At 31.9% G+C, this 1,079-nt stretch overlaps 1 protein-coding gene across 2 annotated transcripts in view; it reads right to left on the bottom strand.

Annotated features, from left to right (window-relative positions):
- The window catches only part of wdr11 (WD repeat domain 11), a 140,106-nt gene that overhangs the window by 21,921 nt on the left and 117,106 nt on the right, over positions 1 to 1,079 (bottom strand). The gene's annotated exons all lie outside the window — the stretch shown is intronic.

The raw sequence follows: 1,079 nt of genomic DNA, 5'->3' as shown, positions 1-1,079 counted from the left end.
ACAGTTGACCCTGAGAGGTCAAGTAAATACTTACAGTGGATCTAAATATTTATAATTAATTATAACTAGTTATGATTCATTATTCATATTTCCCATTTGAGCTGATTCGCTACATCATTTACACAGTGGCTGTCATAACTTGTTTCATAAAAAGATTTATTTAAATATACGTTAAATGATTAAGATATCACTAACAGGTAAAGTAAAATATAATGAGTATCTAGTCTAATACTTCGTGAAAGCCGCTTTAATCACATCTTTCCGCGAGTGAAACAATGATTGTGTGATTACACGAGGCATGAGATGTTCATTCATGTTTACTTCACGTTAAAACTAAAGGGAAAGAGGAAGGGATGAATGATCACACTCACTCGCGCTCCGCGCTGCTGTTAGAACCGAAGCGTTTACACAGCGAGCTGTCACACCTCATCAAAGAGTGCCAAAACGACATTTATTGTCTAACTTTCCTGAAAAAATTTGATGTTTTGTTCGGTACACCTGCACTGAACCGAAAGACTATGTGTAGAATACGTGTACCGTTATACCCCTAATACAGTAAGGAAAATATTTATTTGATCCCCTGCTGATTTTGTACGTTTGCCCACTTACAAAGAAATGTATATATAGTTATTATATATTTCTTTCTAAAGCAACTTCTTTGTAATGTCTATTTAATGTTTTGCTCATTTAACACAATGACTTATCTTTCTGTAATTTTTCAGCCAAAATTGTTTTGCAATTAATTTGTGATTAATTAGATGAAGTAATCTGCACATCACTCATTTAATTAGATTAAAAATAAAATTGTAATTATATAATAACTGTATTAATATCTTACTTTGTGGAGGAACTGTTTATTGTGATATTTATTAATAAGTATATTGTCTTAAAAAGTACTAAATGATTAGTAAATTTTAATGGTGACATATCATGGAAATCGGACTTTTCCAGGTAAGTGCTATAATCAGGTCCAAGAGAGCAGTGGATTTATTGATTTATTTACTGTATATTGCTGCTGCCACACAGATCTAAAATAAACATGCGATTTATTTCCCAGCTGTTTACCTTCACAGACATAA

This window comes from Sinocyclocheilus anshuiensis, unplaced genomic scaffold, assembly GCF_001515605.1.
Source record: "Sinocyclocheilus anshuiensis isolate Anshui unplaced genomic scaffold, SAMN03320099.WGS_v1.1 scaffold1938, whole genome shotgun sequence".
Classification (NCBI taxonomy): domain Eukaryota; kingdom Metazoa; phylum Chordata; class Actinopteri; order Cypriniformes; family Cyprinidae; genus Sinocyclocheilus; species Sinocyclocheilus anshuiensis.
Note: the sequence above shows the minus strand (reverse complement) of the source record. Positions and strands in the feature narration are given on the sequence as shown.